Raw genomic sequence first — 27,154 nt, forward strand, 5'->3', positions numbered from 1 at the left:
ATTGCCCGAAGGGGTGTAAAAGGTGTACTCTGGAGGAACACGATAGTGATCTACAATTTCCCTCAATTTTTTCTCGGAGACGTGGGACACCAGGGTCGATGCCAATAGGGGGCGTCCTCCCATTCTTTGATGGATACATGTCGTCGTCCCTTCGACATATCTACAAAACCAAAAGAAAAAGGTGAGGAAGAGACAAAACACTTAACCCTCCATTTTCTCTTCCTAGCAAGAGTCTTCCAACGGGGCATCGGTTGTGGAAACGCTAAGCTAGGGAAGATCGAAACTAAGGGCTGAAGAGAAGCAGAAGCAGCCCCATGACAGTCATCAGGCGATGATGGGCTAGAAGGCTCAAGCGGAAGGTGTCCCTCCATAAACTCCAACTCCCCCTGCAAATCTAAAAGGGTCACCCTAAGGCTCGCTACGTGGTCACTAAGGTCAGGGAGGAAAGGTGCTCCGTCTCCTCTCAAAACCGAGTCGATTTCACTCTCCACCACCCAAATTTTATGCCTAAGTTCAATCATGTGCCCAAGATGACGGATACGGGCCTGCCTTAAGGAGTCATAGTCTTGGTAAGGGGTTTCCTCAGAGGACTCTGAGTCTGAAGATAAGTCAACAAACTCAACCCCTAGAGGTATGCCGAACAGACCGTCACTGGCCATGAGACCTCGTCCCGAAAGCCAAAAGGGGTTCACGTATAAATGAGAGGATGGCTACAAAACACAAAGGAATGGGCTCAAAACTTCTAGGCACAAACACTCTAAATGACCTGCCACGAGGTGTGAATAAAGGATCATGCTTCAAGACTAACTCACGACAAGCTTAGGCCAAAGTACCCCATCCCAAGTAATGCTAATTTGGACCGAATGAACATAAGGGAAAAAGAAAGTATACCTCAAGCAGGTAAAATGGGGTGCTGTCGTGGTCAAAAGGAGGTCGAGGGCCAAAAGCGTCGTCACGGTCAAATAGAGGCAAATGGTCGAAAGTACGCACCTGCAAAAATAAACAGAAAAGATGTGTAAGCCTTCAAATATATGAAGGGACATAAATACACCAAAAATTAGCTCATATAAATAAAAATAAAAAAAATTTAAAATGGAGGAAACTAGAGCAAAAGTGAGGATGTGGGGGATTGAACCCCTTACCTCTTGAAAGAAGAAGGAATCTCAAAACCACTAAGCTAAGGAAGTAATGTGTAAATAATTAGCCTCGCATGAAGGCTTATTTATAAGAATTAAAGAGAGGAGTCTACCAAAGCACCTAAAGGTCCTCTCCTAGATTGGGGGGCAAGTGTGGATGCTCCAAACTCCATACTTGTGAAAGATCCAAAGCACGTGCCAAGGTCCCCCAAATGACTAGACGCCTACTTATGCCACGAAACCCATGGGGAATCTTATTCTCGCAAGGAGGCACGCGAGGCTATTCCTGGCATGCCCAACACTAGTGCATCTCGACGGAGATTCTCAGCGTGTTGAACCCCCAGATGCCCAGCGAGACCTAGCCCCGCAAAGAGCCCTTTGCGTGCCACCAAGGGTCTGCAGACTGGCTGCGTGACACCACCGGATCCACGCCCACTGGCCGCGCGACACCACCAGACCCGCGCACGCTGGCCATGTGACACCATCAGATCCGCGCGCAGGGTGGTCTCACCCCCAAGGGCCTCGCCCAAGGATCACACATGCATAGTGGCCTCGCCCCCAAGGGCCTCGCCCAAGGACCACGCAAGCATAGTGGCCTCGCCCCCAAGGGCCACGCGTGCATAGTGGCCTCGCCCCCAAGGGCCTCACCCAAGGGCCTCGTCCAAAGGGCCTCGCGTACATGGTGGCCTCGCCCCAATGGGTCTCGTCCTAAGGCCTCGCACGCACGGTGGCCTTGCCCCCAAGGGCCTCGTCCAAGGGCCTCGTGTGCATGGTGGCAATGTTCAAGGTGGCCCACAAGAGATAAAAAAATACGAACATGGTACCTCTAAAGGGGTACGTATATGCCTGCAAGGATCAAGGGACAGGCCTGACACCTGTACCCGACAATTAGTGGCGGTTAGGAGTAGTACGAGGAATGGCAACATCACCACCACATCCCTGACATACACCAGAGCCGACCACCACTCTCCCAACACCACTAAACCTGATACTACTCTCCTGACAGTGTACTTGTGTACCACTTGATCCCCTGGACCAAAGTGTATCCAAGGCCATTAGAGCCCACTATAAAATGAACCCCACTTCCACATGGAGGGTGGTTGGAAAAATTACTGTAGCTGTTGACGGTGAGAACTCGTCAACTAAGTTGAGTTGGAAAAATTATCAAGTCAAGATCACTAATAGAAAAGATGTAGAAACTTAAACAATCACTCAAGAACAATGATAGAACAATAATGGAGAATTCAGTCTTTCATTCCCACTTAAGCCTTTGCTACAGTAAAATTTCCAACCCCCTTTCAGGTGGTGTTCCAGTTCATTTTATAGTAGGCTCTGATGGCCTTAGGTACATGGTGGTCCAGGAGACCAAGTGGTACATAAGTACTATGTCAAGGGAGTGGCTTCAGAGGTTATGATCGTACATCCAGTACAGGAGCAGGTGTCAGGAGGATGTCTCCACTACTTTCCTGTACCCATGTCTGATGAGTGGTGGCAGGCATAGTGGCGCAGGTGGTAGTGGTGTCGACTCTGGACCTTGGCCGTAGACGTACGGGCCATAACTCTTATCCCAGCAGTCCCACTGGTACTGGTGTCCGTACTCAGTACTAGGCCGTACAAGTATGTCCTATTCAACTCATACTGGAGCCTCTAAGCATAGGGGTCTTAAGGTGTAAGGAATGGGACCCTTGGCGCATGGCTCTACTTACATGGCCACTAGGTAACGTAGCTCTCATTCCTTCGCGGGGCCCCCTTGGCAGGCTTATTGATGGCGTGGCTCTCTTGGCTGTTCGCGAGGCTGAGTGTGCTGTGGATTTGACCCCCATGAGGCCATGGGAGAGGCCACCACGGAGACTAGATGGCGAGGCCATTCCGTGGGCATGGGCGAGGCCACCACGGGGCCTAGATGGCGAGGCCATTCCGTGGGCATGGGCGAGGCCCTCGGACGCGAGGCGGCTGGTGCGAGATGGTGGCACGGGATTCGCAGCTGGGCTATGACAAGGGGCGTCGTGCATGGTGGCCGAGCGAGGCCAGGGGGCGTCGCGCACGGGTGGCCGAGCGAGGCCCATGGCGTCGCGCATGGTGGCCGAGCGAGGCTAGGGGGCGTCGTGCACGGGTGGCCGAGCGAGGCCCATGGCGTCGCGCATGGGTGGCCAAGCGATGCCCACGACCGAGCAGCTTCGCGTCCATGTCTTACAAATGGGGGCCATATGGAAATGATCCCATAAGGCATGGGACTAGATTCGTGGCGTGATAGCGTGATGACTTCCCGAGACGGTGGTGGCCCGAGGACCTCACATAAATCTCATATTTTTCCTTGGTGGAATTTGGGCGTCCACACTTGCCCCCCAGTCTAGGAGAGGACCTTTAGGTGCTCTTGTAGACTATTCACCTTGATTCTTATAAATAGGCCCTCATGCATGGCCTAATATCTTCACCTTACTTCTTTGGCTTATTGGTTTAGAGAGCCCTTCCTTTTTCAAGAGGTGAGGGGTTCTATCCCTCACAACCTCATTTTTGCCATAGTTCTTTTTATTTTACTTTTTCACTTTATTTTCATCATTTTTTCATTTTAATATATATATATATATATATTTTTGAACTAATTTCTTGGCATGACTATTAAAGACTAACACATCTTCTTGGTCCATTCTTGAAGACGCGCATTTTCGACCCTTTGGTGCTTTTCGTCCTCGTCCTCCTTTTTTGGTTCCGACAGCCTCCAATTTCTACATCTTGAGGTATGTTTTCTTTTTACCTGGTTTTTGTTAGGTTCACATAAGCGTTACTCGGGACGGGGTACCTTGGCCTGAGCTTGAACATATGCATGCCCCTCCTCTTTTTTTTTATACCCTGTAGTGGGCCATTTAGGGCGTTAGCATCTAGAGATATTAAGCCTATTCCTTTGTGTTTTGTAGCCTTTCCCCCGTTTATACGTGAACCCCTTTTGTTGTTGGGATGAGGTCTCATGGCCAGTGAAGGCCCGTCCGACATACCCCCAGGGGCTGAGTTTATTGACATGTCCTTAGACTCAAAGTCCCCTGAGGGCAATCCTCACCAGGACTATGACTCCTTAAGGCAGGCCCGCATCCGCCACCTTGAGTACATGTCTGAACTTAGGCGTAAAATTTGGGTGGTGGAGAGCGAAATTGACTCGGTGTCGAGAGGAGACGGAGGACCTTCCCCCCTAGACCTTAGTGACCACGTAGCGAGCCTTAGGATGACCCTTTTTGAATTGCAGTGGGAGTTAGAGTTTATGGAGGGACACCTTCCGCCTGAGCCTTCCAGCCCACCTTCGCCTGATGACTGTCAGGGGGCTGCTTATGCTTCTCCTCAGCCCCTAGTCTCATTTTTTCCTAGTTTAGCACTTCCGCAGTCGCTCCCTCGATGGAAAACTCTTGCTAGGAAGAAAAAATGGAGGGTCAAGTGTTCTGTCTCTTCCTCACATTTTTCTTTTGATTTTGCAGATATGCTGAAGGCACGCCGACAGGTATTACCCAAGAGCAGGACGGTGCCCCTTTATTGGAGTCCGAGCTGGTGTCGTGCGTGTCCGACAACAAACTGATGGACATCGTGAATCATTATCGCGTCCCTCCAGATTATGCTCTATACGCCCCTTTGGAGGCATGACGGGCTGACCGCCCTAGGCTCGGCTTCGTGGCCCTCAGCGAGCACATTCTAAAAGTCGGCTGTACCATTCCGCTGCATCCGTTCATTGTTGCAATCCTCAACTACTTCGACCTTGCCCCGCTTCAGCTGGCACCCAATGGCTGGCTGACTTTGAGCTGCCTTTTCATTGCATACATGAAACTGTTGAAACGCGCCCCTACGGCCACCGAGGTACATTTCCTCTACAACCTCATGCCCCTCCACAATTCAAAAGGCTTTTACTACTTAAAAAAAGCCAACAACGGGGCCTATTTGATAGAGGGTTCGGTGTCTAACCCGGGGGCTTGGAAGCAGGACTTTTTCTTCGTGGAGGGTCCACTCTCTGTCCGTGAGGATTTCCGGACCACTCCCAGTAAGTACTCTGAGCATCACTTCCTCTCTTCTTTTTTTTTTTTTTGTTTTTCCAACTTATGGTTTCATGCCTTATGCTCACACTGACTATGGCTCGTATTGTGCAGAGCGATTCGCCGAACCCTCCGTCGTCGGGTTGGAAGCGAAAGACATGAGACGGTTCCTCAATGCTGAACCTGTCAGGAAAGAGGCGGTGCGCCTTTTCACCGTAAAGAATCTGAACCGCCACAATCTATCTCTCGTCTCTGACCCCAAGTTGTTGTGGACCATCTTTGGGTCCTCGAAGATGAAGGAGACCTTGGCTAAGCCTTGCCCGGATGACGATGAGGATGAGGAGGGGCCGGAGGAAGCCCCCCTTGACCGTGGGGGATTCCACCAACTGCCTCCATCTCCTGGGGGGTGCCCTCCACGTGCTCCCTATGATCCGGACATAGCCCCTCACTCACAAGACCAGCAGGACATTCTGGGGTGTAGTATTTACCCTGACCCTGAGGGCCATGATGCCTTCCCTCAGGCTCCTCTCGACCCTGGATTGCCGGGGGTTGATTACGTCGGCCTTGCCAACCCCCCCTTTGGTCTATCAGAGCCTCGGCTTTCCACTTCCACCGCGCCCCCTCCCGTATCGGCAAGTGGGTCGTCTGTCCCCATCCAGCCAGGTGCCCCTAGTACGAATGGGGAGCCCTGGGTGACTCGGATGGCAACGTCGTTCGGAGAGCGATACATCCAGCTTTCCTCGGGCCTCCCTGTATCCGACTGGAATGGCCTTAGGAACGTGGCTCAGATGGACCTTGGGGAGAACCTAAGGTGCTCCATGGCTTGGGTGAGTCCCTGCTCTTCGCGCCGGCCCTCTTATGTATAGGTGTTTATGCATATATTCTTTTTTTTTCTTTGTCACTTATTGTTGTTGTTGCTAACTTTTTTTTTTGTGTAGACCTATACGTTGGCTATGCGGTTTGTCGACTCGTCTAACAACCTCTTCGTGTCTGCTGCTGAGAGGAACTGCCTTACAGCCCGAGTGCAGGAGCTTGAGGAAGAGCTTAATGGAACCAATGCAAAGTTGTCAGAGGTCCAGACCAAATTTTCCAACTTGTCATTGAAGAGGAAGGAAATAAGGGCCAAGACTAAGAGGCTAGAAGGCAAGGTTACTCGCTTGGAGCGTGAACTCCAGGAAGCCAAGGCCATCGCGACCACCTCGCAGCAGAGAGTTACCCTGTTGGAGGCCGAAGCCAAGGCCCTCAGGGCTGAACTTCAGTCAGCGCAGGAGAGGAGTGCTTTCTTGGAGGCGGAGAGGGCTACCACTGAGCGCAGGTCCATAGACCGTGCCCTCTACAATGTGCGGAGGCAGGATCCTAACTTCGACTTCTCTTCTTTTGGTGAACATGCCATTGCTTGGGCGGCCCTGTGGAGCACCCACGTTAGGAGGCCTTGAAGTATTCTGGTTTTTTTTTTTTTAACTTTGTAATATATTATCACTACTACTTTTCTTTTGGTAACTCTTGTACTATCTCAAGAACTCTTTGTTCTAATGTATAAATACATGTTCTGCTATTTATTTCTTGTTCTACTGCATTTGAGGCTCTTTTAAGCCTGCGTTTGAGGCCCTTTTAAGGCTATCACCTCTTTTATTCACCAGGCTGGAGGTCCTTTGGAGCCCATGTGAAAGGGTTCACTGAGACCTCTTTTGGTGCCTCTTGATTACTTTTATAAGGATATTTTGACCCCTTGGGTCCTAGCTATTTTTTTATATATTTTTGCACGCGCTTATTATTTGTTGCGAGAAGCGTCCTTCTCGTCATTATGCATAGTACTATTTTTACAAGGGTCTCTTTCAGGATCCTTTTTGGCTAGACGGCTTGGCGGCCGCTCTAGACTTATTATTGTCATTACCATATAATGGCTAGACTTATTATTGGCTAGACGGCTTAGTGGCCGCTCTAGACTTATTATCATCGTTACCATATATATATATATTTTGGTAAGTCCCTAAGGCCTCCTTGATATTCACAAGGGTAGCTAATCCTTGTGATCCCAGGAGATGCCTTGTAAGGACTCCGCTTAAGGCCCTGATATAGAGGGTCCCTCTGGGATCCCCGCTGAAGGGTCCTTTTTAGGGTCCTCCTGATGGAGGGTTGTTTTCAAGATCCTCTTGGTAGAGGGTCCCTCTTAGAAGTTAGGAGGGCAAGGGGTCCTTTTTAGGATCCTCCGTTAGAGGGTCCCTTTTTAGGAGCCCTTTTTAGGTTTTTCTTGCTGGCTGCATGATTTTGCCTCCTGTACTGCCCCCCAAGTGCTTGGTGAAATTTATTTCGGCAGGCACTTTGGCTGGTGCTCGTGCAGCAAAGAAAATAAACACAGGAAGTAGCAAACAGTTTCATTCATAGCACGCGGTTTACAGCCAACTTTGTAAATAAAAAAGGGGGGTTACATCTAACTAGGAGGCTACCTAGGGTAGCCTCTTTGATTCTTACTTAAGCTAAAATAACGAAGAACAAGCTAAACATAGGTTCTTTTGGCACTAAGAGCCGAAGCCTTGCTGGTAGCACTTCTCGAGAGGCTCCGTAACCTGTGGGTCCAATCTTGTGATGTTCTAACTTGTGTGGGCCACTCCTTCATGCACAGCCATTGTCATTGGCATGGATGGTTTGGTGGCTGCGCGGAGGGACATGTTATAGCATTCCCACGCTTCCTTCTGCTCCCCTTTCACACATGCTACTCCCCCAGGGGTAGGGAATTTCATAGCTAGGTGATACACAGAAGTTATCACCTTCAATTCTCTCAGAGAAGGTCTCCCGAATACCGCATTGAAGGCTGAGGTGCAATCTACCACGACGAAGTTAGCCATTACGGTGGTTTACCTTGGTTGCTCCCCCATGGTTCGGGCTAATTTGATTGTCCCCAGGGGTTGCATCGAATCTCCCGTAAACCCATACAAAGTCGTAGTGCAAGGCTTTAGGTGACGGAGGCTCAATCCCATCCTTTCCAGCGCCTATCGATACAAGATGTCCACAGAGCTCTCGTTATCCACCATTACCCGATGTACCCTCATGTTAGATGCTAGGCGGTTAGCACCAGGGGGTCGTTATGAGGAAAGTGCACCCCCTGCGAATCTTCTTCAATGAAAGTTATTGAGTCATTCTTGCCCTTGAAGCTCTTCGGGGGGCGTTGCTCCAAACTTAAAACGCAATGTGGTGGACTTCGTCGAGCCTCCTTGGCATACCTGTCTCGCCCTTTCCTAGAATCGCCTCCGAATCCTGGTCCTCCAAAGATGGTCCTGGCCTCTCCTTGCACTTCCGGGGCCACCTCACATGCCCACGGCGGGGACACTCCTCCTTCTGGCTTCTGGTTATCCTTGCGCACATACCTGCCCAAATGTCCCCTGCGGATGAGTTCCTCAATTTCTTCCTTCAAATGGATACACTCTGCCGTGGTGTGACCGGTATCCTTGTGGTACTGGCAGTATCTACTAGGATCCCTCTTGGACCGGTCCTTTCTCATTGGTGGGGGCCTTTTGAAAGGAACTCGATCTTCATTGGTGAGGTAAATGTGCTCTCTGGTATCTGTGAGGTCTGTGTAGTAAGTGTAAGCCACTTGCCTGTGATCATTCCCCTGCTTGGTTTTCTTCTGGTGGTCATCTCTTGATCCATCATATGCCCTTTTCTTCTTTGCTACATTCGACGCGTCGTTAGTTGGGGGCTTCGCGTGGGGCTCCTCCTTTCCTGCCTTTAGGTTTGCGTGGCCATCCTCCACACGTATGTACTTCTGCACTCTCTCGTAGAAGTCGTCTAAGTCAGTGACCTCCCTCTTCAGCATGTTTTCCCACAACTTGCTTCCTGGGATCACCCCGGCTGTAATGGCCATTTTTAGCTCTCGGCGAGTCAGGCTCCCCACTTTCGCGGCCTCCATATTGAACTGGTAAATGTAGCTTTTCAGGCTCTCATTCTCCCCTTGCTTCACGTTGGCCAAGCTGGTACCTGGCATCGTGTAATCCCTCACGGCATGGTGCTGTTGGAGGAATTCGTCAGAAAACTGTTGCCAGGACCTGATGGACCCTGGCCTTAATCTCTTGAACCACTTGTAGGTGGGTCCTTTCAAAGTGACGGGGAAGCAGTGGCATCTAGCTCCACTTCCAATCCCTCTCAGTTTCATCAGATCGTTGAACGCATCTAGGTGGTACTTTGGATCCGTGTTCCCTTCGTAGGGGGTCATATTGGGTTCCTTAAAGTTGGCAGGGAGCCGGATGGCCTGAATCTCCCTCACGAAGGGTGACTCATGGTCGAATTCTTCCTCATAGACCTGGCCGCCTGATGCGGTGACGATCTTGCTTCGCAGACTCTTCATCTCCGTGTCCAGCTCCTGCCTCCTCTTGCTTAGAGTGTCCCTCAAAACGGACGGGCTAAGATCCGCCTTTCCCTTGCCCTCTTGAGGGGCCATAGGGGGCGTGGTCCCTTTGCCTGCCCTCTTTTTATTGAGCTCCTCCCGTAAATCTGAGGGTGCTCTTTTAGAGGTGACCTCGTCCTCATTGCGAGAGGCAGCGTTGGTCCTCGGCGCGGGTTTCTGGGCCCGCTTAGGCGGTTCAGGGTGCTCACGTTGCTTCGCTCGGGGGGTGTTACTGGTTGAGTGTCGGGTTCTCCCATCATCTACTGGTACAGTGGTCTCCACCCCATCCTTGCCCTTCTTCTTCCTCTTAGGCAAGGTCACGCTCGACTTACCCTGTAACAGGTCGTTCAGGACCTCTTGCATGTTCTCCAAGGTGGTTTCCAACCTTTGGTTCTTACGGTGAAGCTCACGTATTGCCTCTTCATAGAACCGAGACTTCAAACTTGAGCTCATGGAATGGACCTGAGGATGCTTATCATGCCTACGGGCAGAAGGGCCCGGGTCCTACCGGCCGGAGTTCAGTACCTGCGGTGGTTTTGGAGGAGGGAACTCATTAGCATTTCCCGATGGTGCTCTTGGAGGACTTTCTCCAGGTGGGGCGGCCGGTGACGAGGCCACTCTATCACCTCCGTGAACCTCAAGGTCTTTCGGGGGCTCCACATCTATGGGTGGAGGAGCGTCCTTCATGGAGGCCTTCAGCTGGACTCCGTTTAGGTGAACCTCAACCTCCTGTGGCTCCCTCAGTCGCTTTGAACGTCTTGGCATCTTCTTCTTGCCGGAAACAATGGTGGAACAGTAGCTTGAAACTAACGTTCCCACAGACGGCACCAAACTGTTGACGGTGAGAACTCGTCAACTAAGTTGAGTTGGAAAAATTATCAAGTCAAGATCACTAATAGAAAAGCTGTAGAAACTTAAACAATCGCTCAAGAACAATGATAGAACAATAATGGAGAATTCAGTCTTTCATTCACACTCAAGCCTTTGCTACAGTAAAATTTCCAACCCCCTTTCAGGTGGTGTTCTAGTTCATTTTATAGTAGGCTCTAATGGCCTTAGGTACATGGTGGTCCAGGAGACCAAGTGGTACATAAGTACTATGTCAGGGGAGTGGCTTCAGAGGTTATGGTCGTACATCCAGTACAGGAGCAGGTGTCAGGAGGATGTCTCCACTACTTTCCTGTACCCATGTCTGATGAGTGGTGGCAGGCATAGTGCGCAAATGGTAGTGGTGTCGACTCTGGCCCTTGGCCGTAGACGTACGGGCCATAACTCTTATCCCAGCAGTCCCACTGGTACTGGTGTCCGTACTCAGTACTAGGTCGTACAAGCATGTCCTATTCGACTCGTACTGGAGCCTCTAAGCATAGGGGTCTTAAGGTGTAAGGAATGGGACCCTTGGCGCATGGCTCTACTTACATGGCCACTAGGTAACGTAGCTCTCATTCCTTCGCGGGGCCCCCTTGACAGGCTTATTGATGGCGTGGCTCTCTTGGCTGTTCGCGAGGCTGAGTGTGCTGCGGATGTGACCCCCATGAGGCCATGGGCGAGGCCACCACGGAGCCTAGATGGCGAGGCCATTCCGTGGGCATGGGTGAGGCCACCACGGGGCCTAGATGGCGAGGCCACTCCGTGGGCATGGGCGAGGCCACCACGGGGCCTAGATGGCGAGGCCATTCCGTGGGCAGGGGCGAGGCCACCACGGGGCCTAGATGGCGAGGCCACTCCGTGGGCACGGGCGAGGCCCTCGGACGCGAGGCGGCTGGTGCAAGATGGTGGCACGGGATTCGCAGCTGGGGTATGACAAGGGGCGTCGCGCATGGTGGCCGAGCGAGGCCAGGGGGCGTCGCGCACGGGTGGCCGAGTGAGGCCCATGGCGTCGCGCACGGGTGGCCAAGCGATGCCCACGGCCGAGCAGCTTCGCGTCTATGTCTTGCAAATGGGGGCCATATGGCAATGATCCCATAAGGCACGGGTCTAGATTCGTGGCGTGATAGCGTGATGACTTCCCGAGACAGTGGTGGCCCGAGGACCTCACATAAATCTCATATTTTGCCTTGGTGGAATTTGGGCGTCCACAGTAGCATTGCACCATAATCAATACAAGCTGATTTCACCATTTTTCTTCTGCAATTTTTCTTGGAGTTTCTACTTAGATTTCTAAAGCTTTTCTTTTGATAATCTCTACATTGCAATTTTTCTAACTTAACTTAGTTGATGAGTTCTCACCGTCAACAGTATGAAACAACGAGAAGGTTTTGTTATACAAGAAAATTAATATATCTTTGGATTGGTTAAATATAAGATTAAGGTTATGCACAAAGTAGTGCAAAATACTTAACGATTTAAGATAGTGGTGATGTAAAATATTTTTAGGTCTAAAGTGGTACCTTGAAGTATCCAAGTATCTCCTAAAATTTGGAGTCCAAGGGGGTTAGTGAAATTTAAAAATCAAATTATATCCAAAACTCTATAAATAGAGATCATTTGGTCACTTGTGAATATGTATTTTTTTCATCCATTTTAGCACTTGACTAAAATGCAAAAATTCTTGATAATTCCAGAGAGTTATATTCTAAACTTAAGAGTCCCTTAGTGCTAAGAGAATAAGAAAAATAAGCTTTTGGACAAAGGTTTCGAATTGTTCAAGTCTAGTGATCTTTACTACTCTTCCCTTGAGGTTGTGTAAGTAAGAGAGTTTCTCCTTCTTTATACTTGTTATTTTATTTGTAAATTTTTCTTCGAGTTTGCATTCATCTTCTCCTCTTCTTCTAATAGTATATATTTATTTGTATTTTAAGTATAGTTTAATAATTTTATTATAACAATCACCTTGTCCAATTGTATTTCTTGTCTAGAGTTTTAATATTGGTTTTATATTATATTTCATTGAAATATAATTTTCTTTTAACATACAGACCTACGTGGCAATATGTCGCCACATGGTTTAAAAGTCATTCTAAAATAGTGTCACCTGGTCTATTAAAAAACAATGGACAGGCAACATGTCGCATGTCATTGGGCCACATGTCACCTGAACTTAGGCATGATAATAATTAAAATGTGTTTTTGGCTCCAAACGACTTGGTTTAAAGCTTTAATCCTATTTGTTGGACTTAATGAGGATGCTTAACATATTGAAGAGGTTTTTTTATAGCATTTACGGCTTGATCTCTCTCATCTACTCTTTTTCTCTCTAGCTCTCCAAGATTCTAAGTTTTCTCAAATATCTTCATCAAGAAAAGTCTACAAGTTTGAAGATCAAAGGCTTTGTTATATCTCACTCTTTATTCCAATAGAGAATAAAATCTCAAGCTTCATCAATGGTGGTTTGGAATAAAGGTTTTGGACAAGACCATCTAATCTTGGCAAGATTTTTGTGATTATTCTTTTTCCTAATTTGTATTTATGTTCTAAATTTGTGTACCTCCATTGTTATTGTTTCTAAACGAATTGGGTGCAAGTAGGTATTTTGAAGAAAATATCACCCCGATAGAATCTTACAAATTTTTAAGGCTAGATTAGTAGCCAAATGTTTAAACAAAAAAAAAGGAATTGATTACTTTTACACTACACTAGTTGCTAGAAGAACCTCAATTAGAGTTTTATTTGGACTTTCATTAATATATGATCCTTATGTTCATCTGATGGATGTCAAGACGACATTCCTAAATGGAGACCTTAATGACGAGGTCTATATGGAACAAATGGAAATGAACATAAAGTGTTTGCAAGCTTGTTAAATCATTATATGGTTTGAAACAAGCTTTAAGACAATGGCATGAAAAGTTTGACCAAGCCATTGTTTCTAATGAGTTTAGACATAACAATGGAGACAAGTGGTTATATTCTAAGACTTGTCATGAGATTATAATCTTAGTATGTCTATATGTTGATAATATGTTGATTTTAAGCAATGACATGAAAGACATCATAGAAACAAAGATGTTTCTTTTTTCCATAATTTAAATAAAGGACCTTGGAGAGGTCAATACCATCATAGGAATCAATGTTAAAATAAATAGTGGAGGCTATGTCTTAAGGCAATCACACTATGTAGACAAAGTTCTTGACAAGTTTAGTCATCTTAAAATCAAGGAAACAAATACACTATTTGATACAAGTGTAAAACTTGAAAAGAATGAAAGAAGAATGGTGGTTCGATTATAATATGCAAGTGCAATAGGAAGTTTAATGTATGTCGCATATTATACAAGATCAGATATTGCATTTGCGACTAGTAAACTAAGCAGGCTTCTAGAAATCCAAGTATCCAACATTGGAAGGCTATTGAGAGAGTTCTAAGACACCTCAAAAGGTCAAAGAACCTTATTTTTCAATATTCAAAGTATTTTAAGGTACTTGAAGATTATTTCGACGCAAGTTGGATAAAAAGTGTAGGAGATATTTTCTCACCAACCAGTCGTGTGTTCACATTAGGAGGTGGTGTAGTTTCTGTTAGAATTAGTTAAAATACAATGCTCCAGTGTTATTACACAAGTTAGGTGTTAAACCCTAAACGGTTTCACAGAGTGAAGATGTGAAATTTTAAATTTTTCTGTAGGCATTTAAAATTTGTGTTTTTGGGTCGAAAGTGATACATTGAGGTATCTAAGGATGCCCAAAAAGTTTGGGAGCATTTGGAGGTGTTTAAGGTCACTTTTGACAAGTTGGACTTGCCCATGTGGTGTACATTCGCCTAAAATTTTAGGGCTTCGAAAAAGCACAACAAGCGATCGTAGGCGACGCATCGCCTATAGTAAGGCGATGCGTCGCCTCATGTGTCCATACAGACACGTGTTTTAAGCTCCAAGTGATGTGTTCAAAGGCTCTAATTCTATTGGATGGGCTTAATGACAGTGTCTATACTATAAAATGGTTCTCTTATAATCTTGATAGACTTGATCACTCTCTCAAATCTCTCTCTCTCTCTCTCTCTCTAGCTCTTAAGATCATAGGTTTTCTCCAAGAAATTCATAATGAAAGTGCTTGTCTTTGTGAATTTCAAGGCTTGTTCAATCCCAATTCCCTTTCCTACTAGAAAAAGCCTCAAGCATCCATCAAGAGCTAGGAAATAGAGAATTTCGACAATGATACATCTCATGTATAAGCCTTGGTTTTGATTCTCATCAACAAAGGATTCAATTGGTGTTCTATCTAGGGTTTGAAGCTTGGAAGAAGATCCAAGACTTTGTTATACAACTAGGGTTTGCATCATTCTATCCTCATCTTTTATTGGTCTCTGTCAAGGATAATTGTGTGTATACTCTTATTATTGTGGTGGTGTAATCTCACTTTCTCCCAACAGTTTCTTAGAGAACAAAGAAACAAACTAGCACTTCACACTCAACCATGGAAGCCAAGTTCATAGCTCTAGCGGCCAGTGGCAAAGAGGTCGAATGGTTAATGATCTCTCTTATAATTTACCTTGGCTTGTTTAGGTGATTTCAATTTTTTAATTTTTTTTTGCATTATAATGATAAAAAAAAGGGGGGAAATACCAATTTGGCCCCTGTGTTTTTCTCAAATACGCGATCGGTCCCTGTATTTTTTTAAATGATGATTCAGACCCAGTATTTTTACAAAATGGATCAAAATAGTACCTTATACCCAATTTTGGTAAAAAAAAAATCATATATAATATTTTATTCTCAACTCCTCGACCACTTTCTCTACTTCTCTGAACCTATCACATCACTAACGACCCGAGAATTGATCTTATAATTTAAAATATTTTGACCAAAATTGGGTCTAAGGTACTATTTTGATCCATATTGTAAAGCACAGGGTCTTAATTATTATTTAACAAAATATAGGAGTCGATCGTGTATTCGAAAGAAACACAGGGGCCAAAATGGTATTTTCCCTAAAAAAAAAAGGTGTTCCTTTACTTAGTAATAGTGTCGTTAATAGTTTTTATCAATTTTTAGATTCTCAATTCTGTGCAAACCTCATCTTTTATTGGTGATAAGTATACATGGACTAGTATACAACCTAATGATGACAATATGAAAGAAAGAGTGGACTTGGGTGTTGTTAATGACATTTGGTTCTCTTTATTTTTCCAATGCTAATCTTTTTTATTTGGGATTTTATGGGTTAGATCATAGGCTCTTAAGCTTGTTTTACATGACAATAATATTGATAATAATTTTATTAATACTAAAAGATATTTTTAGAACAGCTCGTATAACGAGTCTTCTTTTTCAAATGTAGCTAAGAATTCTTGGTCTTATGCCAATAGTAATGATTCTTGTAACGCCCTCACAAGTGAGAGACGCTACATGTGACAAATAGATCTTTAACTACATCACCATTTGGTATCATGTGTCTTATCGAAATACAGACTTAGTACCTTATGTTTTCAATAATGCTCATCTGGTACCTGTAATTTGAAATTGTACAAATTGAGTACCCTGAACACAAATTTGAACAATAAAATTTTATTAATATGACCAAACTGTCATCAGTTATATGTAATTAAGTAATTATATTTGAATTTGAAACTCATATAATTGATGACAGTTTGGTCATATTGATAAAATTTATGTCCAGGGTACCAAATATGTACGATTTCAAATTATAGAGTACCAAAAAGGTATTATTGAAAACATAGGGTATCAAGCATGTATTTCGATAAAACGCAGGGTACCAAATGAGTATTTACCCAAATTTAAAACACATGCCAATGAATGCGGAAAATACTCATGTAATTTTTGTAAAATAAATACTCTTTTAAATAAAAATCATTGAAAACAACTTTTAAACTACTAAGTTTGGATCCGACTCAGCTATACACTAAAAATTGAAAGCATAACTAAATAAAAATTAAGGGAAATGCAACCGTTCTCGATAGCTCACACTACTACTGCTCTTCGTCACATTCAACCTCCTCCTTAGGCATTATCTTTAACTTTTGTTGACGCCATTTTTCGCCAACGAGATATTAAGAAATAAAATGGGTAGATTAGCGCTCAATATTAAACCGTAAGGAAATAACCAAAACTCACTCAAAAAAACAACTTTTACGTGGTTCAGTGGTTAAAATCCACCTAGTCCACGATTCAATATTATTATAGTTTCTCTCTCTATTTTGGCAGAGTTTCGGTAATACAGAATAATGGTCCCCCTTTCCTATCCAATATTCCCAGTATTTATAGGGGAATTCCATGGACAGGTTCAGTGTAACTGTGTAAAAAAACCGCGTAACTACACATATAGTATATAATTAATACAGATTATTCCCATTTACATTGGGATGTAATTTGATAGCATAATAAACACGTTCCTGCTATCTTGGTTAATAAATGACATAAATACGATTCAGCCTGGTCATTAATGATCTTATAAAGAATCCTTGAGTCTCTTGGGATCCTTCAGTATGCGTTATATCTAGGTCCTCACGAGCTGAATATCTCATACGAGCTCAAGCTTGATAGCTATCTGACTCCAAGCTCGTAATAAGTCCAGGACACCTAATACTGGATTTGACCACTTCGAGTCTCGAGCTGCTCACATGGTTAATAACCAGATACTATACTTGGTTATTTTTCCATGTATCTACCTGCCAGTTGTACCTGAGCTGAGTGAGTAAACTCGTGTTAAAATTAGGGTGCAACATTTGCCCCCCAAGCTCATGCTCGTGTTTGATGTCGTCACTTTCTGACATACACAGTAGGGGCTTTTAGACTTATGTCACACAAAATCGTGTCTGCCTACTATTCAAGTATTGGACACATGGGCTCTTGCAATTGGCGTCTGTTCAGGTTTCAAGGAGTGAAATAATTGTCCTGTCAACTTTTTCCCGCCATCTGGTCTAATTAATCTTGGCCCTTGGATCTTGAGCTAACCCAATCGGATGGCCCAAATTAATTTCCGTTGTTTACGTATAAATAGGGTGATCAGTCCTCAGACTTCACCACCTTTGTATTCAAAAAAGAAAAGAAAAAATCTCCCTTTTCCAATTCTCAAGTTTCCTTTCTTCTTCTCCAGAATTCCCAGAACTATTCATTGTACCCCAGACCTTCAGAAGCTTTCCAGGAGCTTCCCGTGACCGTATCTACACCCTCTTCAAATCGAACATTTTTCCTGTAAGTATTTTATCCCCTGGTTTGAAAAGTTTTTTTTTGTTCTTCATTATCCAATGAGATTTTTTTTTCAGCAATGTTCATTGTTTGGTATTGTTAGACTATTGCTAAGTGCTAATAGGAAATAGGTTTTGGTTTAGGCTCCATGAGCAAACCCCAAATGTATTTTAGAAATAAGACATTCATAAAACTAGGCAAATTTCTGGGTTAATTTGGGGTATCCCTAATGGCAAATCGATTTAAAGAATACCTATTTGGGGTATAGAAACCGAAAGGTTTTTAGGTTTAATACTAGGTAGCTTAGGGGTTACGATTCCTTATGCGGTTTTGCACTAAACCACTTTCCAAAAGAAAGTAGTGGGTCTGACACTTCTGACACACGGATCCCGAAGTATCTGGGGATTTTAAGAAACCAAAGCACATAGCCTAGGATATCGTGTGGCATCACGCAATGAGGCTAGGGCCAATTTTAGCTCATATAAACTTTCAAATGTTAAAAGTAGTCCTCTTCATCCTCCATATCTCCACGACCATAGTTATAGACCATCTTAGGTCGCCTACTAACTAGGTCGATTTTTCGTCAGGTGATCTGAAATATGGCACCTCCAAAGAAGACCGTCGCGAACTCATCTACCCAGCACAAGCATAAAGGCAAACAGGTTGCCTACGAATCTCCTATCCCACATTTTGGTCCTGCGGTGGAGAGGGAGGTCGTCGTCAATCCCAACGATTTCTTTGAGGCTGAACATATAGTCTCAAAGATATCGACTTAGGGGAAAGTAAACAAAATTCTACTGAATCATCATATTGAGCTCGGAGCCTGTGGTCTCCTTGCACGACCTGCCTTTGAAGGAGATCGGAGCTGTGCCCCCTTCCAAGAAGATTATGGGGCTTGGAGTGACGAGCACCTGAAGGTTGGTGCTTTCCTTCCATTGGACCAATACTTCGTATATTTTTTAAACTACGTCAAGTTGGCTCCCTTCCAGCTCCCCCCAAATTCCTACAGACTTTTGGCGGGGCTAAAATATCTTTTCTGAGGCATGAGTGGGACTTCCCCACTCAAGCAGATATTTTATATTTCTTCTGCCTCAAAGCGAGCCCTGATCAGAAAGGGCGAGGTGATGGGTTCTACTCCCTTACGAGGTTTCTAAATTCCACCTTCGTCATCGAGCTCCCTAGCCATCCAAATGACTATAAAGACTTTGTCTTTATGTCGAATGGGTTCAAGAATTGTGAATATCGGTACTTAAGCCATCGTCGTAAGTCGTCTATCTTTGTAATTTCAGCACATGAATTTTGTCATTTTCATTGTAGACAATTTGTTTTTTACATATGTTATGAATGAGTTTGTTCCTCGTGTAGCTATTTTTGCAAGGACGCACAAATCTGTGACCCTCAAGGGGCAGTACGAGACTTTGTCCAGTCTTCCCCCTGGGAAAAGGATTATCACCAGGTCATGAATGATGCCACAATGTTCGCATGTAACTTGATCAGCGAGGGTCAAACACTAGCTCTGAGGACCCGAGCTCCACTCCTAATTATCCTCGAGATTCTCTCTTCCCAAGAGGCCTTGCCAGCCGTTGAGGACACTAACGAGGAAGAGATCGAGGTGCCTCCCGAAATTGGTCAGGGGCCCGATCCTATCCGAGCTGCGTCAGGGGCAGCAGCTGGCCCCTCCGGCCAAGGTAACCCATACCTATTTAGAGAGTTAGATCAGGTTGCTGCTACCTTTAGGTTAATACATTTTAATCCCAACCAGCTCGTTAGCCGCCATCCCACCGATCCGGATCCAAACGTAACCGTACTCCAATGTGTGGATCGCTTGGTGGTACGCTATGACCACAACTATCCCAGAGGCGTAGTTGTAGTTGATAACACACTAAACTTTAGATCCTCTATCTTTGAATAATATGGGACTAACCTTAGGACTTGGCCTTCTCTGCTCCAGGGTGCATTTTCTCCTGGGTTCAGGCAGTACGTAGATGAATCCAGCCCTGTGGAGGGACCTGAACCCCCTAGGATCCAAGAGATTGTAGCCTTAGATTCCCCCTCCCCTCCGTTAATCCCAGAGTTGGAGGTCGTGCCTAGCCCAATCCTTACACTCGAACTGATCGTAATAGATTCCTCCCCCAGCCCGAAGGGTAGGATCCTTATCCCTTTTTTTATACCTTTAAAACATTACTCCTGTGAATTAACTCCCCTTTGTTCTTTTCAGGTGAAGAGATGGAATCGATAGAAGCTCCTAACTTAATGAGTGCCTTTCAGGCTAAAAGTTCTTAAATGGGTCCCATTATGAAGAGGTCCAGGGTGGCGAAGAAGGCCACCCCTAAAATGGGGGATACTACAAAATCCCCCTCTAAGGCTAAAGATGCAAGCTCTGCTCAAGAGCCAGCTCAGGTGACAACTGTCACCATTCGAAAAGTTCCTCCTCCTCCTCCTCAACATATACCTCCACCCTCCAAGTAATTTGAACAGAGGCCCCCATCGTCCAAGTACCAGTTGAGCCATACAATCTGAGTAAGATCCCTGAGGCCTTTCGAGGTATAGTGTATGAGACAGCGAGTCACATGGTGGGCCATGCATATAAAGTTAGTGCTAGGGATCTAAGGGCCATAGAGGAGCGCAAACTGGAGGATGTCCTCGAGTTTGCTATGGGGATGAATCTCATCATGAGTCCTTCTCCCACCTATGATTCTTTTTTCTTTACTATGTGTTCTTCCTTTTTTTTTATTGACTTGCTTCATTATTCTGTAGTCCGTCTGGGCCCAATACCAGAGCATAGCTCATGCTCAGGCCAAAAATGAAGAGCTCTGAGCCAAGCTGGCTGCTGCCCAAGTCACCGTGAATGCTGCTTAGGAGAGTGAGCACACCGCCAAAGCTACCCTGACAGTTGCTTAGGAGAATGAGTATGCTGCTAAGGCTGCTCTTATCTCTTCCCAAGAAGGCGAGCAGTCTGCAAAGACCACATTGTCCGCCTCTCAGGCTCAGGTCACAGAGGCGAACCGCCGTGCTGAACAGCTTTAGGCCAAAAAAGGGCGAACTCAAAGTGAAGTTAGCCAAGGCCGAAGTTAAAGCCAAGGAGGAAGCGGCGTCATCGTCAATAATGGAGGAGATGCTTTACCATTGTTGGACTTTCAACCAAGACGAGAACTTCTCCTTCAAGAGCCCTCGGAAACTGGTGAGGCTTCCGGAGCAGCGGAGGGAGATGGTGAGGAGGTTACTTCAGCGGGGCGAGCTGACGGAGCCCAATGATCTTATTTAAGATTTTCTTTTGTTATCATTATCATTTTCGAACAATACCTTGGGATAAAAACAATTTCCTTTAGGCTTAGCTCGAGGTTTTTTTTTAATATACATCTAACTTGTGATCTATTTGTGTCCTTTATTATTCTCATGTTTGTGAATTCTTAGAATTTTGCACATTTTAAATCTTAAGGATCGTCTTTAGATTGAGATGGATTATATCAATCTTGGGTGTATCCAAGGTTCTGCTCGTTTATTTGCATCGTACTTGTTAAGAATCAGGCCTTGGACCTGGTTATATCCAGGGTTTTTAATAAGCTTAATAGCATTATACTTGTAGAGAATCAGGCCCCGGACCTGGTTATATCTAGGGTTTTAAATGATTTAAACTTAGTTCGCGCTAGGTTAACTGAAAACTCAAGCTTTAAAAAATCATTGAATAATCAATTTTTTCCACCTTCTAAGTTTTGGACCTGTTTATATCCAGGGTTTTAGATGATTTAAACTTAATTTGCACTAGGTTTATTGAAAATTCGAGCTTTAAAAATCCGTTGAATAATCAAAATTTCCCAGCTTCTAAGTTTTTAATCTTATTCAGCACGCTTAATTTTTTTAAAGGTCGCCTAATCCAAGTCTACGTCTCTTGAATTTTGAATTGAAATAGCGAGTGATCTTTTTATTAATAATGGCCGAGTTGTAACTGTGATTCCTCTCATTTTTCTTTGATCAGATCGAGAGATGCACTAAGTATCATGTTATTGTTGGTTTCTATTGATCAAATAAGAGATTATACGCAGCGGAACAACAGTCAAATTGTTAGATTAATCTCATAAGATTTCTAGATCTACTTCTTCACATGCATATATATATATTGAATCAAAGACATGAACAGAAAAATTACCTCAGGTCCTTCCTTGCTGCTATCTTTTCGTATGGCTAAATCCTTGAGATCTCACACCAAGATCTTCCAAAATGTTCTCAGGCACACAAAGAACGAGTGTGGGCTCGCTATACAAATAATAGACAATAAACTATTTATCAGATGTTCTCAACACATGAGATCTGATAAAGTTTGGACCTAGGTTTTGTGAAGAACAATGACTTTAGTTTTTGTCACTGTTCTCTTTCTCTAAGAGAGATTCCTAGATATTTTTCTATCCCTGAAAAGTTACGTTCTGTGAAAAACTGATATCCAATATATTAAAATATTTTTTATTTTAAACAAATTCAAAATAACTGATCAGTTATCAGATTTTTGTTTAAATAATAATATTTTAATCATATTAAAATATCTCATTATTTATTTAATATTTAAATAACTAAAATTGTGGAATCAAGAGACTGAGTAAACTCTCTTATGCGTGGCACTGTGCCACACATGTACCACATGCCTGTGATAGCATGTGATTTTTCCCAATTTTTATTATTATTTAAATTTCAAAAATAAATTAATTCAAAATTAATTATATTTTTGTTAAATCAAATAATTAATTAATTACACATAATTAAACAATAATTATGTTTGATACATAGAAAAATATTTTACTTATCACATAAGTCCTTTTTGCCCATTTTTGTATTTGCCTTTGACAGTGATTGTTTGAGCCATTTCGGGGACCATGGACCTATAACATTAAGCTCCAATAAATTGAAACTAAATAATTAAACTCTTTAATTATAATAGTTAATTTATTAATTATGATATTACTCCACTATAAATTCAGAATTGCACTCTTTATGTTATAGATATACTTTTACAGAAATCTTTTAATTAAGTCGTCCATTGATATAACCATCTTACAATAGTTCAACCCTCTAATTAATTAGTTCATAAATTAGAATGGAAGAATTACCATTTAACCTTTCTAATTTACTTCTTATTCCTTAAGTACCATTAATTCATTAGTGAATAATTAATCTATAATCTAATTATAGATTTGAGCTCAAAATCATTCAGTTCCAGATTTAACCCTTAAGGGAACTAATATATGATCTGTTAGGAAAGATTAGATTCCGTATTGTTGATACATGTTCCCATCCATCCATGATATTAAATCTCCAAAACAAAAGTCATTAGCCTCATTCTATGAAGAGACCTTAATGAATGAATCAAAAGATTTAATAAACATGAACAGGAGTTCATAAACACTCAGGATTCAGGTTGATCTATAAATGATCATCAGTTATGATATGAATTACAAGTCTTCATTGTTAAATGGTTTTTGGATAAAGACTTCAATTCATATCGGTCCATGTCATATATAATCATATTATATAAAGCATCTTTACCGAGATGTCTTTCTACATCAATAATCTGAATCTAGATTATTTGTATCATTATGATACTCAGTAAACCGTACTTACAACTCCAATTAAAGAATTCTATAACTTTAATTTGTTGTTTTTGACTATTTCTATTCATTCACGTGATCTTAATTCTCTCGTACTAATACAAGATCACATCCTCAATAATGAATATGGAATTTTTTCTGATATTTTCAAAATTATTCAAACAATAATTTAACAATCCAAATATGACAATAATAATAAACCATCGTATTTATTTATTCACAGAAAAAACAAATGTCTTTACATACTTTTAGGACACACTCCTAACAGTTATTTTGTTCTTGATCAAACGTCCTTTGCCTGTTAGTAGTTACCATGGCTTCAATTGGAAGCATGGTCTTGCTTCCGAAAGTTAGGGAAAAATGAGTATGCCCCGTGGATGTCCTATGAGAAGTTCGATAGGCCCAAAGTACTTGCAAGAGCAATTCAGGCCATAATCCTTTGGCTTTGTCTAACGTCTTCTTCAGGCTCGCCTTAAGGGTCTTATTTGCAGCCTCGAACTACCTGTCGGCTTGTGGGTATGCTACCGACAAGAAACTCTTTGTTATGTCGTATTTTTCACAAAAGTTTGTGAAGAGATCACTGTCGAACTTCATCCCGTTATCTGACACATTCTTCTTAGGGAGTCTAAATCGACAAATGATACTTTTCACTACGAAATCCATGACTCTTTTTGAAGTGATGGTTGCCAGAGGTTCTGCTTCTACCCACTTCGTGAAGTAATCGATCGCCACTACCAGATATCGAACTCCTCCTTTTCCCATAGGTAGGGAACCTATCAGGTCAATTCCCCAAGTTGCAAATGGCCACAGGGAGGAAATAATTGTTAGCTCAACTGGAGTAGCTCGAGCAACTATGGCGAAACGCTGGCATTTGTAACACTTCTGAACATACGAGATCGAATCTTTCGTTAAAGTGGGCCAAAAATATCCCTGTCTTAGTACCTTCAGTGCTAGGTTTTGCCCCCCAGCATGATCTCCACAAAAACCTTCGTGTATTTCTTGCAAAAAAAAATTGGCTTCCTCCGGCAAAACACATCGCCGGCGAAGCAACGAATGACCACGCCGATATAAGGTTCCATCGACTATTACGTACCTTGGAGCTTGATGTAGTATTTTTCTCGCGTCTTTTCTATCGTCAGGTAGCTTTCTAGTTGTGAGATACTCTATTATAGGAGTCATCTAGGTCGGTCTTATGTCAATCATTCTAACCTCCGCTGCTTCTGTAACGACCCAGATTTTCAAGACTCGATAATGCGGAAATATAAATGTTAGAATACTTTTTAAAAAGTCGTATGGCCATACTTAACATTTTGTTACAAACATGTTTTATAAAGAGTAGAGTGAGCCTAGTTTAGGAAAATTACACAACATTTCCAAAAATAAAACGGCTTCCCAAAAGGTCGGTCCACATGTACATTTGCAAGGAAGACTCCAGCTCTCACTGTTCTGCCTTGCCCTTGCTCTTACCTACAACATGAAACAACTAGGTAAGCGAAAATGCTTAGTAAGATCAACTTTCAAACAAAGCATGTAGAGAATTAGGGTTCCGGACCCATCCGGACCCTACACAATCAATTTCAAGAACGCTAAAGAGTCCTGGCAAACTTATGGTCATGCCTGATAACCAAGGATAAATTAATTCATAACTAGATAAAAATCCTGCACTCAGAAAAATCCCAGAACAAGCAGATATATTATCTCACAACTATATCTTATCAACAATTATATCCCTGCACTCAGAAAATCCCTGAGCAAGCAAATATATTATATCACAACTATATCTTATCAACAATTATATCCCTGCACTCAGAAAATCCCAGAGCAAGCAAATATATTATATCACCACTATATCTTATCAACAATTATATCCATGCACTCAAAAAATCCCAGAGCAAGCAGATATAATATATCACAATATAATTCAAGACCAACGCTCGACAATTTCCAACAATTCAGGTGTAACGCGCCCTCCAACATAATTGCTAATCTATAAAAGAGAACCGAGTCTCCACACTAAGATCTAGCCAATAAATATTCTCATCAAGGGTAACTATCGTGTTACCTAGGGCATCGCTACTTATCCAAGAGTGTAATCCAATTTACACAGTTTTACGGAGACTTCTATGTTAATCAGTGGTGCTGGTGAGCAGTTGCCCCTAGGGTGTTCAGCCTCACTCAATCTTGGCAACCCCTAGTATCTCTAGGCACTCTCACTGAATGGCCAATATTCACGGCTGCTATCCGGGAATAACTTATCAGAGCATTTGCTCGGATTCTAACCGTCCAATGATTAAGTAAGCATGAGGGCCCCTAGGTCCCATTTATTTTGGCGCCCCTAGGTTTAACCAGCTTATCCTCATCTCATGGCCACTCGTCGCGGTAATGAACCGGACATAAATAAAATCAAGCAGTGTGACGGGGATTTTTCTAGGATATGACGGAGATCTACCAATCATCTTTTCTAAATCAGCACTCACTAGACTAACGTCTCTAAGCAACTTTCTATGATAGTCTATATATGTGCATGTATCCCTATACTAACATACCAGACAATAATCATTTCATGTTGCAGCCATACAATATAAGTTGACTTACTTGGAGTCCTTAGCGCTCAGCAAGTTTTCACCCTCCAACGTTCCGTCCAGTTATGCTTAGCCAATACTGTAGTTAACCATACAGTATACTCGGATTAATTATGGCACTCATAATTCATTATCATTATTTTGGGCAGTTTGGTCATTTTAATAAAATTCATTTTCAAGGATTTATAATCCTTATTTGGTTTTAAACCTATTAAGGAAAGTCATACAAAATATTCGAGACTAAACCCTAAGTCTCGGGGAGACCTATCCTAAGGTCTCGATACCTAGGCTCGGGTATCACAATGGTATTTTCCCACAATCTGTTAAAAATCTTATTCTTTCAAGATATCGCTATTAACCCGCACTTTCGACTAGTCGGTTAAAATATGTAAGATTTTAGCCGGTATTATATCCAGAAAATACTAATAAATTCCTTAATTATTTTTAAAGAAAATAAACTCTTAAATTTTCCTTTTATTTTTCTTAAGGTTTTAATATCTAAAAACCGTTTTAAGAAAATTACCTAATTTGTCTTAATCAATTTTACTTGCTAGAAAAATATTTCATTTAATTATTTTCTCAAAATATAGGGTTTTAAACCCTCTTTTAATTTATTAACTATTAATAAATTAAATCTCTTATTTTTAAAAAGAATAAAAACTCTTTAATAAAAATAATTCATTTAAACTCAAAGGGGTAATTTTAGTGAAAATATGTTTTCAAGACTTACCAATTTATATATTGAAATAAGCAAAATTTTACTTTTTACCTTATGTTCCAAAATCTCATTTTTACACTAAGTGTGAAAAGCCTATTTTTCACATTTTTAACTACATACTTCGTTAGTTCATAACATGAAATTTACTTACCCAATTGTTTCCAAAATTTCCCAATTCCATTTTTGTTATGCCATTTAGGTCTTTGTAAAATCTTAGGTCAAAATGAGCATTTTTGATTGGTGAAATCATTTTCCAACAATGAGGTAAAAATGACCTTATTTTCAAGTCCTTATTTTTTCCAAACTTTGACAGTTAATAATTTTCAAACCGTTCGATATTTTCTTACAAAATTTTACAGTGGAATACTAAGTTACGCCAGCAATATGTTCACAAAATTTTAGAAAAAAATGGGTTCATTTACCCTATACAGTGGCTGTCCAAACTTGGTTCCGAAAATAAGAATACGAAAAAAACAGTTTTTACCTAAACTTTGAAATAGCATAACTTACTCATTTCTAAACATTTTTTTGTGTTTCAAAAGCTCAATTTTATGTACTCAATCTCTACAACATCACAGTATAATTTAATTTTACAAAACCAATATACAGTGGCTGCTTGACCCCTTGGAAGTCACAGCTCAAAACA

Source organism: Humulus lupulus, chromosome 4, assembly GCF_963169125.1.
Source record: "Humulus lupulus chromosome 4, drHumLupu1.1, whole genome shotgun sequence".
Lineage (NCBI taxonomy): Eukaryota > Viridiplantae > Streptophyta > Magnoliopsida > Rosales > Cannabaceae > Humulus > Humulus lupulus.